The 18403-nt window shown below is 36.7% G+C and overlaps 1 protein-coding gene and 1 pseudogene across 1 annotated transcript in view; both read left to right on the forward strand.

Annotated features, from left to right (window-relative positions):
* Window positions 1-6198, forward strand: part of LOC105743222 — a 27212-nt pseudogene extending 21014 nt beyond the window's left edge.
* The window catches only part of Agbl4 (ATP/GTP binding protein like 4), a 1571060-nt gene that overhangs the window by 1150885 nt on the left and 401772 nt on the right, over window positions 1-18403 (forward strand). The gene's annotated exons all lie outside the window — the stretch shown is intronic.

The raw sequence follows: 18403 nt of genomic DNA on the forward strand, positions 1-18403 counted from the left end.
GAGAAACTAGACTTATTTATTCAGAGGACTAAAAAAAAAGATCTGTCCTCTTTGAATTTTATACCTAGCAAACATACCTTTGAAAACTAAAAATAAAATACTTCCCGGCTATACAAACTCGAAATATTCTACTACCTCCAGATGTAGCATGTAGAAAATAACAAAGACCATAATCCAGAAGGCAAGAGAAGTTGCTGTATGCTCCTGGATAAAGAACAAAGAGCTTTCAAAATGGTAGCTATACAGGGCTATGTAAAATATAATTATATTAGATGAAGCCTTTTAAAAGGTCATTGAAGAGTTCCAGAAAACAGAATCAATCTTATGTCAGGTTATGTACATATTTTTTCGTGTGTGTGTGTGTGTGTGTGTGTGTGTGTGTGTGTGTAAAGGACCAGGAAGAACTAACAGAAAGTCAATGGAAAATGGAAATACACATTTTAAAGTTTCTAATCTGAGGAGAAGAGATCATACCATGTCTTATAAGTAGATTACAAGTCAAAGTAGCAGTATAAATTATAAAACAAAAATTAAAATTAAAAATATTCAGAAAATTAATTAAATATTCATTCAAAATTAAATTAAATATTTCAAAATAATATTCAAAAATTAAAATTAGATTGTGAGTCCAACTAAGAGGCCAGAATGTAATATATCGTATGTATGAATCTGTGATCAAATCAGAGCACTAAGTATTTAATTAGGTTAATATATACAAAAATATCAACTAAGAAAAAGTTTTCATGTAGTAAAAAACTGCTAAAAATAAAACATAACAAAAATACTGGAATGACAAATATATGACCAGCATTTCTAACCATTTGGGGATAGGATATCACACAAAGGTCTAGTATGTGGTGGACATGGACAGTGTCCATGATGCTTACCGGTGGCCAGATGTCACTTGTGGGACTAGGCTACTTTATTTCCTTGATATCCACCCAGTAGAGCTGGACAGAATCGTGAGCCATAGGGTGCAGAAGAAGTCCATTTGTACAGTATACTGATGGAAATCTTTTGCTGCTGTATACAAAAGAATAATTGAAAACTGCTGTTTTATACCTCTTTTTCTGCTGCGTTTGTTTGCCCTATTTGGTGGGTTCTTTCTGTTCTCATTCATGGAGTTTTGGTCATTTTGAGCCCTCTCTAGAATGTCTTTTAGTAGCCTGTGTAGCATTGGCTTTCCTGTCATGAAATTCTTTAGTGTTCTTTGTCATGGAAGTATTTCACTTCTCTAATGAACTTGAGAGTTTTGAAGGGTATATCAGTCTGGGTTGGAATTTGTTTTATTGCAAAACTTGAAGTGCTTTGCTCCATGTTCTTCTTGACTTGATGGCTTGTGAAGAGAAATCTACCATTATTCTAATGGGTTTCCTTTAAATGTGATCTGTTTCTTTTCTCCAGCAGCTTTTAGTATACTCTTCCTGTGCTGAATTTCTGAGATCTTGACTATTATATGTCTCAGTGTGTTTTTAACTAGGTTGATATTATTTGGAGCTCTGTATGCTTAAGTTACCTGAATGTCAGATTGTTTCCCCATATTTGGTAATTCTCTGCTATTACTTCTGCCCATATTATTTTATATCATTTGTATTGACTCATTATTTCTCATTGATGTTATTGGTCTTATGTTGTTCATCTTTGCATTGTCTTGAAGGTTGAATTATTTTTTCCTGCATCCTAGTTGCTTTTAAGAGATCTTTTGTTATCTTTTTGCTATCTGCAACGGTGTCTTCAAGGTCTGAAGGTCTATTTTCACTTTCATCCAAATGGTTTTACCAGCTTGTGATTGAGATTTTAATTTCCTGTACATCACTTTGAATCTGCTTCATGCATTCAGTTTCTTTCCTATATTGCTCATTCAAGGAGTCTAGCATTTTTCACTTCTCTATTTTTTAATGTGTCTTCTTTAGAAGAGCCTAGTACTTCTTTCATTATAGTTATGCTTTCTTTTTTTTACTTCAGAAATTATTTCTGATCTGATTTCCTCTATACCTTCCTGCAGTTGTTTCTTTACTTCCAATGCTATTATTTCAAAGAATTCAGGTGTGTGCTTTCCAATTTCTTCTATGCTATTTTCTCCTGCATTTCTGCTGTGTGGACTTGGGGCCTGAGAAAGCATTTTGTTCCTTCTCTTTCTCATTTTGTGTAGCTCTGTCTTCTAACCTTTGGTGTAGAGTTTTGGTAGAGTTATTACCTTAGCACCATGTCCAGATATACCAAGTTCAAACTCATCCAGGTGGGTTTGGCTTGGTCCTGGATGCTGGGCTCCACTTCTTCCTGCTGCATCCCTTGGAAGTGAACCCACTATGCCGTGCTGGCAAGATGTTCTGCTCTTGGATCAGCTGGGTGGGTCTTGCCTCTAGCCTCTCTACAGGAAGTTCTACCCCAGGGTTCCACACGGGGCCTGTCTGATGGAGGAAGTCCATGCACATGCCTGTCCTGGCCACTGGGTTGAGTGAGGATCCGGAGGACCACGTGTGATTCCACTCACATGCCAAGCCTGGGTGCTGGCTGGAATGAGAACCCAGAAGGCCCTGGGCAGTCCCACTCACATGCTGTGCCTACTAATTTTATTTTTATTATTTTCATTATATTAAACGATGTGTACTTAAGAGAAAAAATTAATAAAATGAATATTAAATTTTCAATATTTTAAGTGTTTAAAATAAAGCCTATGGGACCTGTCAGATAGCTCAGCAGACTAAAATGCCTGTTTAGGCAGAGCACAGCAGCCGGGGTTCCCTCCCCATTATACTGTGCTGGACCCACCCTTGGGACATGTTGAGATGACAGCTGAGACTTGGCATGGTGGCACACACCTATAATCCTAGTGCTTGGGAAGCTGAAAATAGGAGGATCACTATGAGTCTACATAGTGAGCCCCTGAACACCCTGTAGACCCTGCACCAAATACATAAAAAATAAAATAAAATAAAGCCCAATTTTTATAAAGTCTATTCAATAAACAGAAATAAATTGTGATACAAACTACAATGAAAATACAAAAAAAAAATCTTTGCTTGAATTATCATACCTAAGGTAGTTTTCTCAGATGAAAAAGTCATGCTTCCTTTTTTTTTTCTTTATGAGACAAGTCTTACTGTGCAATTCAGGATGGCCTTGAGCTCACTTTGTAGCCCAGGCTGGTCTCGAACTCACAATTCTCCTGCTTCAGCCTCCTGAGTTCTGGGATTACCACCACAACCTGCTGAAAAAGCATGTTTCATTCACACATATATTTTGTTTTATTTAATAGATAGATAGATAGATAGATAGATAGATAGATAGATAGTACAGGGTCTCACTACACAGATTGGATTTATAGTGATCCTCCTGTTTTCAGGCTCCAAAGTGTTGGGATCATAGGTGCTGGCCACCACACCCAGTTTCAGTCTCAGCATGCCCCAGGGTCAGAGCTGGCAATGCATGCCAGGGGTCGAGCCCTGGTCCCTGTGCCTGGCTAAGTAGGTGCTTTAGTCTGCTGAGCTATCTGCCCACCCCACACACATTTATTTTATACTGATAGTAGATGTGTTTTGATTTCTTGTTTTTTGGTAGGAAATGCCTGGCATCTTAATGGTCTTTTTGCTTTGTCAGGAGATTCTTATTGTATTAGATATCATATGTACTTAATAGGAACATAAAATGTCAATAAAATGGGAACAACCCGCTCCAGCTACCCCTATTCTGTCCTTCTCTCAGACAGAAGCTTTCTTTACTCCAACAAATATATTCTACTATTTAAAAAAGTTAATAAAATAATATTAATTTTTAATATGAGTTCATAGACTAAACATCAACATTTTCAACATCAACTGTTTGTTCAGAAAACCTAAAATTAACAACAGAAATAAGTTCCTATATGAATAACAATGACAATATAAATAAAAGCCTACTGTTAAAATAATCTTTGTGCCAATTGTCACAACCAAGGCAGTCGCAGTCTTCATACATAAAAACTACGTGTTCCATACACAAGTATCACCTGCACTAACAGTACCTGTGCTTGGCTTTCCTTTATGGTATGGCAGAAAGTTCTTGTCACTTCTCTTGTCTTCATCTTTTGTCAGGAGTTTCTCATTATACTGTGCAATGTGTTCTTAGCTGGAAAAAGATCAATAAAATACTACCAAATATGAGATGTATGCATATAATAGACAATAAAATTTTCATATCAGTAATGCATTTGATTCTAAGACCTAAAAGATGACATCAGAAATAAATTCCTATGGAAATACAAAATTCCACCAAAAATATTTGCTTCAATTGTCACACACAAGCCAATCTTAAAACCTGTTGTGTTCAGGGTTTACGAGAGAAAAGATTTAACACAGGTCACATACTTTATAAGATAATTTTATAATATTCACCCAAAAAGTCAAATGCACAGGATTGTGGGAGATATTCTATACACTAAAGACCTAAAGAATCTAGTTGGGGGCCTGGATCCCATGGCAATATCCTGCATCTGAAGACCTAGAACCAGTGGCAATGTCCTGCACAAGTCCAAATGGAGGCCTAGAGCAAACAATAATGTCTCATGCAAGTGTATATCAAGAATATGCACTGGGAATGCCCAGAGGTCAATGGTGGAAGCTAAAAAGTCTGCACTAGTGGGATGAAGGATCTGAACAAAGAGGTGACACTCAGTGTAAGGACCAGGGCTCCCCACAAAACAATCATTGCCATCCTTAGCAACCTCAAGGACTCAAGATCTTCCAAAGATAAGAACAGCTGAACTCATATCAGCAAAGCCAGAATCAAAACCTTCTTTAGGAGATTCAACAGTGCACCATCTTCCCTTCCAGTTTTCCTTTCTTTGCAACAAATGTGAGATGGGCTTACTACACCAAGAACTAGGCTGATTCAGTTCAACTGGGCTTTACAAGTTGACAATTAGCTATTCCACCATAACACATGAAAAATTCATCTTCCATGTATAAGTACCACATTGATATTTTATTCGACTGTTTTTTGTTTTTTGTTTTTTGTAGAGCACAGTTGACATTGTTTTGTTTTCCTTATGGTTATAGTAGGTATTTGTGAAGTTGCACCTGCTTCTTCATCAGTCAGATTACCAGTGAGCTAGATAATATTTCTGTAATTTCTTGGGCAGAAACATTCTGTTCCTTCTCTGTTTTAAGTGATCTTGCATAAGTTCCCGTCTCAATTATTTAAGAAAAATCTTTCTGTGGTATTTCGGACTTATTTTCTTTGGAAACTATGGAATAATTTATGTCATATATATTTAGGATTGAGGCAAACACCATTGGCCAACACTTTGTGTTTTGAGTGATATCATAATTTCTGCATAATTCATCAACACCTGCTCTGCCTTTGCTTTTGTTATTGATTTTGTTGCCTGGCTTCAATTTTGTTGAGGTTTCTCTGTCAGTCATACCATCATGGCAAGACGCCATTTTGTTTTTCTTTGCCATATAAAAACCAATGATGTTTTTTGTCTGAAATCCAAAAATTGGTGCGCAGGCCTGGGCGGAAGCGCTGCCGGCTGCAGGGCGCAGCAGGAGCGGCCTTGGCGCCTCCAGGCGGGAAGATCAACCGGCCACGCACAGAGCTGAAAAGGAAGCTGTTCAAGCTCGGGTGGGTGCTGGGCTGGGCGCGGGGGGCGCGGCGCAGGGTGCTCGGGCCATGGCGGAGGTGGGGCTGACCACGTGGCACCATCTGCGGAAGCGTGAGATCCAGTGCCCGGGCCAACATCACGCTGTCGGGGAAGAAGCACAGGAAGCTCTTGCAGCAGATTCGGCAGGCCCAGAAGGAGAAGGCAGCCATGGAAGTGGAAGCGCCCTCAAAGGCAGCCCGGACTAGTAAGCCACAGCCCGGGCAACAGAAGATGAAAGCTCCCCAAGACGTTGACATGGAGTCCCTGGAGGATGAGAGCTGAACTCTTCACTTCTAGCAGAACATGTCCACCTGCAGCAGAAGGTTGGGTGGTGGTTTCAAGGACTTTGGAGAGACCATTCGTTTTCTCCTCCGCTCTCCTGGATTCTCTCTCTGTAATGATTAAAGGAGCTTGCTTCTCAGAGGGGTGTGTTGGAAGAGGGCACAGAAGCAAGGTTGCAGAGAGACCTCAGGAGCAGTTGACTCCATTTGTAATAAAGCCTAAGAGGGTCAGGGAGATGGCTCAGTGGAATAAGCGCTTCCCTGGCAAGTGCAAGGGCTTGAGTTCAATCCCCGGTTCCAAAAAAAAAAAAAAAAAATTAAAAATTAAAAAATTGAAAAAATAAAGCCTAAATAAAAATTGTACTATCCAGTTCTGTTTTGAAGTTGCAACATCTCAGTGGGAATTTCTTCTTTGTTCTTGTGATGCTGGTCAAGTTGTATTCTGTTAGCAAATACCACATCAACTGGTAACTGGTAAACCAATTGTAAAATGTCACTTTCTATTACTTTGGGAGAGAGCAGCAACAAGTATGTTTATAATATTGAATTTATTGCCACATGAATAAGCTAATAAATGATGAATTCCAGGATAAATTTCTAAATCAAATATGTGATACGTATATCCAACCAAAAAGAAAGTAAATATTTTAGGTCAGCAATTTCATACATCAGCAAAAGTGATTCATTATTTTATTTGAATTCCCAAAGTCGCCTTCTGAGGAAGAGCTGTTATCCTCCCAATATTACAGGTGAGAAAACTTGAGTCCCAGAACAGTTAAGTGACTTGAAAGAATCATCAAACTAATAAATGGAGTCAAGATTTGTATGAAGTTGGGCCAGCAGGACATCTCAGTGATCTAAAACACCTTCTTAGGTAAGCTTAGGAAAGCAAAGGGACCGTGGTTTGATTCTTGGCACCACATGCCATGCCAGCCTGACTCCCAGGGCAGGCTGAGCTGGCCACACACACACACACACACACACACACACACACACAGAGATTTGTATGAAGTCTATTGGATTCCAAGACCAGTGTTTTTTCACTTTAACATTGTCCTGAAAATTTTGTCATCATATTTGAGGAAAACACCTTAAGGGAAAAGAGGAAACCCAGGACAGGGCAGGCCCTGGAGCAGGGTGTGAGCACACACCTTTGGTGAGTTGGACCGACTGGAACTCATGAAACCTAGGACAGCCAGTACAGGGCATGCAGAATAATCAGCAAGGCTAGCAAGGTGGAAGTAACTGAAGCATCAGTGAGGAACCAGAAGTTGGGCTCTGGAGAGCTCCATCATCAGAAGACTGGTCCCAACTCCCACATCCCACATGAGATCTGCACCCAGAACAATTGCCTTGGCAAACTTGGCAGGAGTACATGCACATTTCTGGGATCTGACATGGACACAATCACAGAACTGTAAACACCAGAGGTATTTTACTGCTTTTATTCTCATTTGTTTGTCTGATTGGCTATGCCGTTCATCTCTGGTTGGAAATCTTCTTCTTCTATCTTGTGTTTTGTGGTTATTTTGGGGTTTGGATGCTTTTCTTTACTCTTTTTTTAACCTACTCTTTTTCTTTCTTTTCTTTTTTCTTTCCACTCTCCTCTTTTCTTGCTTCTTTTTCCCAATTATCTTTTTTTCTTCTTTTATTGATCCTCTTTCCCTCTTTCCTCAACTACCTCTTAATTTAAAATTTCAGGTAAGTTAATACTGGCTCTCCCTTTCTGATTATTCCTTCAAATTCTACTTATTCATTTCCTCTTGTGTCTTCCAGTTTTCCAAAACTCAGGTAATCATCCTTTGACCTTCATCCTTGATTCTATTATATTTGACCTTATTCATCACTGTAGCCCATTCTCTATCTATTTCAACCTTACTACCCCCTGAAAAAGGGTAAAATCATTCTACAGTAGGGATAATAACTGCATACAAGTACATGATATATGTTTGACTTTGTTATATAATTAGAATTTACTCCTGCGGCTGGAGATAGTAGATTAATGGTTACCATAGTTTGTCAGTAGTTAAGCTGTACTTAAAATTATTGTCATTACTAACCGTACTACTTTAGCCAGGATGCCATAAATGTTCTAATCAGTTTTTCTCTCTTGTATGATAACACTGTGGTTATATGCAGTCATAATTACCACCATAAACCAGAAGCAAAGGATTGGATGCTAAGCAAAATTGTAACTCTGCATCCTTTACAAATTGGGAAGATAGGTTCTTGGGATAGTGTCTTTGATACTCTTCTCTCATTGCTGGGACAAAATACCTAACACCCAAAATTAAGGGAGGAAATCCTTATTTAGCTCACGGTGTGTGGAGGTTTCAGTCCATACTCAGCTAGCTCCAGTGGCAGAGGGCAGCAGTTCATGGCAGCAGCAAAACAGCAAAACAGCAAAAGCAAAATGGCAGGAGCAATGGCAGCAATAGCCACTGAAAGCAAGTCTGTCTCTCTGTCTCTCTTATGTTGCATTCAGGCTAACCTCCCCAGGCAGGGTGTAGCACTCACACCAATAATCCCAGCAGCATGAACACCCACAATCCCAGCATCACTCACACACATAATCCCAGCACTGGATTATGAAATAATCACAAAATCTATGTCCACCTCATAACTGCATGAGGCTTTGGGAGGACAACTAAACAACTAGACACAAACCATAACAGGTAGCTATAAAGAACCAGCTATATATAAGGGATATCCATGAAGAATAGGCTTCTTAGGGAAGCCTCAATACTAGTGATAAGTTTATCATAAGGAAATCCAATTCAAACCAGCTATCTCCCTATTGGGAATTTTCCCAGAGGAACTGAAAACATCATATCATAGTGATATATGTGCATCTATGTTTATAGAAGCACAATTTGTGATAGCCAAATCTTGGAAACAACCAAGATGCCCATCACCTGAGGAATGGATGAAAAAGATGTATTTTTATACAAGGGAGTACTACTCAGCTATAAAGAATGATAAACTCAAAGCCTTTATATTTAAGTGGATACCACTTGAAGATATACTCATAAGTGAAATAAACCAGACCCACATGTATAAATATCTAGTCTCCCTAGTGTAAGAACTCAAAAGAAGAAATAAAAATGGAAAGTTATAACACATTTAAAAGGAAAGCGAGAACTTCAGGATTAAACAATGAAGAGAGTGCAAGAAGAAAGGCTAGGAAACATGAAAGGGGCAAAACCAAACATTTATATGCACAAGATGGTTAAGGCAATGATCCTGAGAATCTTCAGCAGGTTTTTGAAACTAGCTGTTAATTGGTAGGATCCTCACCCTGACTAACTATGTATGCTGATACCTGTGAACTAAGCAACTGCAATGAAGATAGCAATGTGTAACGGTAGGGTCATGCCTGGAATGCCTGTCATTCTGGTCTTCTAAATACAAACTGCTTGTCATGTCATATCAATTATTGCTATACTGTCTCTCAAGTAAATGTTTGTTTTAAAAGGGTAATGGAAACAAGAGACAAGAAAAAAGAAAAGTAGGCAGGAATCAACAGAAAACAAAATCAAATAAAAAAGAGAGAATTGAAATGACAAGAGGCGTAAGTGAAATGCAACTCCAGCTGCACAGCCCCATGGGATAAGTCTGGAGCACAATGAGATAGATTAAATTGGAAGTAAAACACTGGAACTTTCTGAAATGATAACAACAGAAGCAAAAGAAAGTAGAAAAGACTATAAAGAAAAATAACAAAAAAAACCTCTTAGATACAAAAAGAAATGATACAATCATTTCTAATGATTACAATCAAAGATATTAGAGAAGACACAGATTAAAAAAAATAGATGAGCTTAGAATATTACAGAAAGAAGAATGTCCAGCATGGGAAAGAAATGGAATTCATGAAACAGATCAAAACAAAAGTCCAGGAGATTAAAACCTACATTGAATTGGTTTATTGAAAGGAATAATTAATGCTTAATGTTTTGAACCAATTTGGCATGCTTATTTCTGGTAATCTGAACAACTAATTTGAAGGCAACAATATGCAATACACCAACCATTGTTGAATTCCTATCATTGTTAGTGAAATTCTGCATCATTTCTAATGATTTTTTTTACCTATTTTTATTCTCTTTAAAAAAAAACCTCAATTGAAAATATATACGACAAACTGAATGAAGGAGAGTATAGAATATCAGAAGAAAAAATTGCAGATAATAATCATGAAAGTAATGATAATTTAAAAAGAGCAAGCAAACCAATCCAATAGCTACCAGATGAAGCACACAAGAATAACATTAATTGGAGAGACATTAAAACAGTACTAAGGGAAATTTACCCTGATGAATCCTCACATCAGGAAAATGCAATGAGTACAAATAAGGAACATAATGTTGCATCTCAAGTTTTTAGATACAGATGAGCAAGACTAACCTAATGCCTGTACAAGAGAGGAAATTGTTACAATCAGAACAAAAATTAATACAATGAAGACTAAGAAAACAATACAAAAATTAATAAATAAATTGATAAACCCTTAGACAACCTTATCTAAAGGGAGAGAAAAGACTCAAATTCATGCATTAAGGAATGGAAAGGGCAAAATCAACACAGATGTAATGGACATTCAAAAGATCATCAGTACTGACTTTGAATGTTTTTACTCTCATAGAATAAAAAACACAGAATAAATGGACATATTCCTAGCACAGGATAAATGGACATATTCCTAGACACATATGAATTATCAGATTAAAGTGAAAAGACATAAAAATTCTGAATAGCCCAATATCAATTAATGAAGTTGAAAGTATAATTAAAAACATCCCAACAAAAAAGCTCACGAACTGATAGATTTGCTGCTGAATTCTATAAGAAATTCAGAGAAGATTTCATGCCAGTATGCTTCAAATTCTTTAATGAAATTGAAAGGGAAGCAGTACTCCCTAATTCATTCCTAGAGACAAGTACTACCCTGGTACCAAAACCAGAGAATGACCCAGCCCCCAAAAAAGAACCATATGCCGGTCTCCCTAATGAACATAGATGAAAAAATATTCAGTAAAGATACTGAAACAAAGAATACAGCAAAGCGTCAGGAAGATTATACTCCATGACGAAGTGAGATTCATACCAATTGAGATTCATGCCAATCTCATACCAAGTGAGATTCAATTGCTTCAGCATGTGTAAATCATTAAAAGTAATAAACCATATCAATAGAGTCAAAGGCAAAAATGACATAATCATCTCAGTAGATGCAGAAAAAGCTTTTGACAAAGTCCAACACTTATTCATGATAAAAACTTTAATGAAAATCAGAATAAATGATCTTTATGTCAATGTGATAAAAACCATCTATGACAAACCAACAACCAATATTATACTGAATGGACAAACACTGAAAGGTCTCACATTAATATCAAGAATGAGACAATCATGTCCACTGTCACCACTTTTATTTAATATAGTTCTGGATTAACCACATAATTAGACTAGCGAGAAAAATAAAAGGAATAAGGACAAGAAAGGAAAAAGTTAAAATATCATTATCATCGATTATATGATACTCCACATAGAAGACCCGCAAAACTGCACCAAAAGACTTCTAGATCTAATAACAATAGTCAGTATCATAGCTGAATCCAAAGTCAACAGTCAAAAATAAATACCATTTCTGTGCACAAATAACAAACTCACTGGGAGAGAAAATAGGAAAACCACACTCTTCACAATAGCATTCCCCCAAATTAAGTATTTAGGAGTCAATCTAATAAAGGAAGAAAAAGAACTTTCTATGGAAAGCTACAGTATTCTGAAAAAGGAGACTGAAGAGGATATCAGAAAATGGAAAGACAGCTCCTGCTCATGGATAGGAACAACCAACATAGTGAAAGCGGCCATATTCCCAAAGCTGATGTACAAATTTAATGTAACCCTGATTTAAATACAAGTAACATACCTCACATAACAGGAGATAGCATTCCTAACATTCATTTGGAATCAGAAGAGATCTAGGCTATCAAAAGCAGTTCTGGGCAACAAAGACAAGGCAGGGAATATCACAATCCCTGACTTGAGATTATACTACATGGGTACTATAATAAAATCAGTATGGTCCTGGAAAAAAAGAAGCAGACCTAAAGATAAGTGAAGCAGACTAGAAGATACAAACAACTGCATACATACTAATCAACCTCGTATTTGACAAAAGGGCCAAACATATTTTCTAAAAGAAAGATAACCTCTTTAATAAATGGTGCTGGTAAAACTGGCTGTCCACATAAAAAGACAACCCATAGAGTGGGAAAAAATTCTATGCAACCATTCCTCAGACAAAGGATTTCTATCTAGAACATATAAAGAATTGGAAAAGTTAAGGGCCAGTGAGATAGCTCAGCTGACTAAGTGCCTGCTTAGGCAAGGGCAAAGACTGGGGTTTGATCCCAGGTACCACGTGCTGCACTGGTCCCACCCACAGGCACTCTAAGCCAACCACAGACACTGGGCATAGCAACACATGCCTATAATCCCAGTGCTGGGGAGACTGAAAACAGGAGGATCACTATGAGTCCAAGCTGCATAGTGAGACCCTGTACCAAATATATATGTTAGACCCCCCCAAATTAAAAACAGTAAAAAATAGGCTTCTGAGATGAATACATACTTCTCAGATCACAAAATACTAATATCAAATAAATATATGAAAAAATGTTCCCATCATTGGCCATTTGAGAGATGCAGATAAAAACAACAGTGAGATTCCATCTAATGCCACAAAGAATGAATGTCATCCAGAAATCAACCAATAAAAAATGCTGGCTAGGATTTGGGGAAAATGGAATCCTTCTCCACTATTGGTGGGATTGTGGACTCGTGAAATCACTGAAAATTAGTGTAGATATTCCTTAAAAAATCTAGGATTAGAGGTCTTATTTTACCCATCTAGTCCTCTGGGTATTTTCCCAGAATGAAGAACATTATATCAGCAATATATGTGCACTCATCTTTATGGTAACACAATTTGTAAAAGGCAAATGTTGGAAACAACCCAAATGCCTATCATCTGAGGAATGGATAAAAAATGATGAAGTATTTTTATACAATGGAGTACTACTCAGCCATAAAGAAGGATAAACTTGAGACTTTTATATATAAATGGATGCAACTTGAGACCATACAAGTGAAACAAATCAGACTCTCACATAGGTAAAGATCACACTGTCCTCCTAATGCAAGAATTTGAAAGTGTAAATAAGATCCAAAATGTATAATAGATATTGGGAAATGCCAAGAAAATGTTCAAAAGGAATGATTAACTGGGATGGGAGAAAGGAGAAATGAAGGGAAAGGAAACACACACACACACACACACACACACACACACACACATGTTAAGATGGCTATACTACTAGTTTCTTTTAGTTCATCATAAAGAAAAGTTTGTGCTTATATTATTTGATTATTTTTTCATGCCCATATCTTGTTATCTGAGCAACTTCTTTAAAGATAACAATAAAGCAAGGTACTAACCATTGTTACTCTCTTACTATCCTGTTTTGAAATTATTGTTTTTTCTCTTTAAATATAAAAAATGAAAAAGACCTAAACAAACAGTCGATTTTGTAATTTACATTTACCAAACAGAACTTTATAAAATTTTATGCCAAGGATCTAAATTGAGTCACAGATACATCTGACACAACTCTCTCCTTCCAGAAATACATATTAAAATTGTAGTGAGTGCACAGAGCAGTCAGATTCTATCTCGAGGGACTGGCAGCAAGATTCTAGTTGAAAAATGTTGAGTTCAAGTCCTTATAAGTAGGGACACTCTAATTTGAATGTTGGTTAAGCTTTTATTTTAGTTATTGGAATGATATGGCTCTAATTCCTGGCTGCAGTGATGGAGCTGACTCTGCCTTCTAGCACTGTGCTGACTCATTTATCTAACCAATGGGATATGGGCCATTATTACAGAAAGAAGTAGAAAAGACAAGACATCAGGCCACATTCTGGGCTCACTTCCTAAATCTCTGTGCTCAAATTAATTTATAGCCTTAAAGTATAATCAAATCTTCTACTGCATCTTTTTATACTTTCTAAATAATCAGAATGTGTACTTTCAAATTTCATCATGACACTTGGCTATCTAAGATGGCTTTCTGGCCCTCAGCTTTGGATCTACACAAGAAAACCACAATGAGCACTTTTACAGTTAAAGAGTAAAAATCAACAGTGTCTGGAAAGACAGTATGCATTTCATGGGAACACCAGGGACTTTTAGCAGTCAAATTTGGGCTTGGATCTTATCATTTGAGCTTTGTAGTTCTTAGAAACTAGCATGACTCAGTTGGGAATAGTCCCCCAGTTCCAACATCAATTTGAAGAAAATGCCCCACATATGTGAGACACATTTGCTAAGAGCCAGACAGTTCCTTCCTTCTACATGCTTAGCCTGACCGTCATCCTTTTCATTCACTGATTCAAAACCTCCCTTAGAGGTCAGAGAAATAGTTCAGCAATCTAAAGCATCTGCTTAGGCAAGCTTAGGCATGCACAGGGGACCGCAGTTCAATCCCTGGCACCACATACCACACCAGCCCTGCCCTCCTTTAAATGTATCTTCCATCCATACTCAGAACTTCGTCCTCATTTTATATCCTTACAAATACCCAGATTGCCTTGGAAAGGGGAGCTTGTTCCTAAATTTCTTTGTTCTTTATGGTCTCTACATGTAAGTCATTAACTGGCCTTCTTTGAACTTGGATTCCTGTTGTGCTTTGGTGGAGAGGTACATGAGGTACACAAAGCCAAGTTGTAAAAAAAAAAAAAAAATTGAAGGATAAGACAAAGAATCTGAAGCTCCCAGATTTCTCTTGGCTGTGAGATCTGCTGAGGTACTCACATCATCATGTCTGCTACATTCACACTCCAAAACTACCAATACTACAATTACTACCTGACATAGTGCTATTATTACTAGCACTTGTGCTAGTACTACTAAAGCTGCTTTTGCTCTTCCTGCAATTGTCATCCTGTCTACTTTACTGCACAATAAACCAGTATTATTCCAGTGCTACTCCATTACTGTCACTAAGTAGTATAATGACTACTAATGTTTATTCATCTGCTCTAATCAGTAATACTGCTTTATATATGCCCTACATACAGACGCATAAGTATCTTTCAATTAAAATCTCCTTTAGCACTCTTGATATTGCCCCTATTATTTAGGTGATTTCATTATTTCCACTTTATAACAATGTAAACTATTCTGAGCTGAAATGACAAAAAAATAATGAAATTCAAAATCACAGAAGTGGCAGAATCAGATGAATTAATTGACTGTAGAATTCTCTCTTCAATGACTATGTTTTATAACCTTTAATCCTACTTTCAGCTTAAGTTACTAAGTGTATGGCCTCATCCTCTTTCACCTTCTGTCTCAAAATGCAATGTGATAGTTTCTTCTTGCTAGTTAACATACTTAATATACTAGTCTTGCAAAATGCAATGCACTTATGATAAACACATTTAGCTGCCTTTGCTACCACTTTTCTATCCCTTCCAACATGTTACTTAAACAAGACTGTTATATGTCAGAGATCATGTCTGACTCATATCTAAAACTCCAATTCTTTATGTTGTATTTGATCTGCTAGGTGAATTATGAAGATATAAACGAACAAATGACTTTTAAGCAAAGTTTGCTAAACAACAGTTAAAGATTCCAGAGAAGACTTTGAACTTCTCATCACTAAAAATTAATCCAGCTGAGTCTCCACAGTCCTTAGAGATACTGATTGAGCTAATTATCTTTAAAGATTCTTCCGGGTTTAAAATATCATTGCTTCCTTGAGAAGTACACGTGGATACTGAACACGCTTCCTTCTCCATACTAGATACATTATCTTTGAACTCCCTATGAAATAAAAGCAAGTTAATTACCTTGATATTGGTGTGAAGTTTTCAGGCCAGAGGTTTTAAGAAACCACCAGTCATCTGGTGGTTGGTAAAGCCTCAGTTGGTAAAGAGGACTGAGGCAGGACAGTAACAGTCAGAACAAGGATGAGAACATGTCCATGCTAAACCTTTCCAGGACATTATTTATTCAAATCATTTGTCATCCACCTTTTGTCTTCCAGTGCCCAAACCAGCTTCAGAAGGAAACACATAAGAGTAGCTTCCTAACTCTAAGTATCAAAGCAGTTCAGCAACCAAAAATTGAGGGTCATCCCATAAGGATTCGAAATCCTCCTGTTGTATATGAAGTGTTAACACATCTTTTTTTTCAGACTTGAAAGGGCCTTATTCTTTCTAATGTTGCCATAGTCTTTGAGTAATATATTTTGATAGGACTAAAACCTTCCTCTTTAAAAAAATCAACATTTTGACAGCCCCTTGCTGTTTGGTTTCTAAAGGTGCGCAAATAGGCTATTCTCATTAATTTAACCATGGGAGATCATTACCCAGTGATAAATTCTATTCCACTATAATTATCTTATAATGAGAAAGCCTCCTAGGGTTGAAGAAGGACTGTGATGGTGTTATGATGGATAGGTGGAGACCTCAGGTGCTGTAGACCCCATAAAAGAACTCTGTCATTATATGTTTCCAGTAGATTATACTTCTTAGTTTGCTGATTGCTGGTGACTTTGTGTGTGTGTGTGTGTGGTTTTTTTTTGAATTTAAAATACACTTAATATTTTGTTATTGATATGCAGCATCCATTTCTCCTTATGGTACTAGCACCCAGATCTCTCTTGGGGCATCAGTTTACAACATACAGTTTGAGAGGGTCATTCACCCTTAGTCAGGAGTAACCTCCATGTTCATTAGGCCATAGCATATTCCATCCCATTATACTGTAGAATCATTCTGAAATTGCATATTTCTGTCAAGTGAAATTTGTTGGGTAGCTATATATACAGCCAAGATGATTGTTTTGTGAACTCTATTGGCTTTTTGTCTCCTGGATTTATCCTTTTTATTGAATTTATAAAATCTTCAATCTTCAATTCAAAACCAAAGGAACAAAAACAAACAACAACCAAAAAAACACTCTCCAAATTACTTAAAGTCATTACTCACTGTGTTATAAATGCAAACATCTATAATATACACTAAAAATACAGAAGAGATCAAGAGATGATCTCTCAGGTTAGTCTTATGCCCATAAAACCCTGGCAATAATTTAGGAGCTGAAGCAAGTTGTAATCCCTCTTTGAACACTTTCACAATTAAGGTGAGAGAACAATTAGACAAAGCACGGGTTTAAATATTTGTTATAAACCTAGCTAAGAAACTCTAATAATACCATATACCTATACTCTTGATTTACTAAATATGCTAAATGTACAATCCACAGCTTAAAAACACAAAGATTTTTAAATAAAGCTATAATTTTATTTTTTCTAGATTTTGGAAAAATATCAAATAGGTTCAAATTTAGTTTTTACTTTACTTATCTAGATATTTTCATTATAGAGAGATGAACTAAAAAGATTTGTTAGTCTCAGGCTCAGGTCATGTTCTCTCTGGTCAGTTATCTAATAGTAGAATTGGAAGGTTGTATTCATTGGTAACTAAAATTAAGTTTTTCAAAAAGAAAACAAGTTCATATTTAAAGAGAACTTTTCTTGGGAGACTTTTATATACTCACAAATGCATGCATATAAATACAAAATTGCAGAAACTATAGTACTAGGCTATATAGCCAAATGCAGAATCATTAAATGCCAGATGTAACAGACCATAATGAAGTTAAAAGTAAAGTGAACTTTAAGATGCATACTGAAGCATGAATACTAAGCACACAATTCAGTGTTGTTAAAATATTCGAGCATTAAGATCCAATCAATATTGATCCTGTATGTTGTAAATCTACATTTAATCTGGAAGCATTAAATATATGCCTAGAGCTATATCATATTTCTAATTCAAATAACATCAATGTTGAAGAGCTGAAGTGCAAACAGTTAAGATTATTCTTATGACACTATTTACTTCCTCCCGGTTTGTAGCTAGCATGGATTCTAAAAACCCTTTTTTGGATAATTCCTAGATTCTCCTTTTGACTTCTGGGTTCATCTGAAAAGATAAGAGCAGTAAGTCTGCCCCACCACTTGAGACTTTCTAGGAAGACCAATTCCCAATTTTGGGCAGGTATTTTGATACCTGAAAGTCTGTGGATTAGAAGTAATTTTCAATTTACAATCAAATGACATGGATTTGAGTAGTGCTTCAGCTATATATGGGTTGAGAATCTTAGAAAGTTTACTAAGTCTCAATTTATTCTTCTGCAAAATGCAACATTTGGAAAGTCACTTTGTTTTGTGTCTAGTGTACTCTATGAATATGTGTAATAATTGGTTGTTTTATACTGTCTGTATAAACTTCTGTTTAATTTCTGTGATATGTATTGTAGCAAATGTTGTAAATACAAAAGGATATTATATCAGAGATAAATATCTCCCTTAACACCATCCCAGAATAACTACTATTAATATGGTGGATATTTCCC

Source organism: Octodon degus, unplaced genomic scaffold (assembly GCF_000260255.1).
Source record: "Octodon degus isolate 3935 unplaced genomic scaffold, OctDeg1.0 scaffold00107, whole genome shotgun sequence".
In the NCBI taxonomy this organism is placed as follows: Eukaryota; Metazoa; Chordata; class Mammalia; order Rodentia; family Octodontidae; genus Octodon; species Octodon degus.